Below are 285 nucleotides of genomic sequence, written 5' to 3'. Positions count from 1 at the left end.
ATCCGCCATGCTGCGCACCCCCTATCATGCTCCATCCGCCATGCTGCGCACTCCCAAACGTGCTCCACCCGCCATGCTGCGCACTCCCAAACGTGCTCCATCCGCCATGCTGCGCACTCCCAAACGTGCTCCATCCGCCATGCTGCGCACTCCCAAACGTGGTCCATCCGCCATGCTGCGCACTCCCAAACGTGCTCCATCCGCCATGCTGCGCACTCCCAAACGTGCTCCATCCGCCATACTGCGCACTCCCCATCGTGCACCATCCGGCATGCTGCGCACTCC

Source organism: Anomaloglossus baeobatrachus, chromosome 11 (genome assembly GCF_048569485.1).
Source record: "Anomaloglossus baeobatrachus isolate aAnoBae1 chromosome 11, aAnoBae1.hap1, whole genome shotgun sequence".
Classification (NCBI taxonomy): Eukaryota; Metazoa; Chordata; class Amphibia; order Anura; family Aromobatidae; genus Anomaloglossus; species Anomaloglossus baeobatrachus.
Note: the sequence above shows the minus strand (reverse complement) of the source record.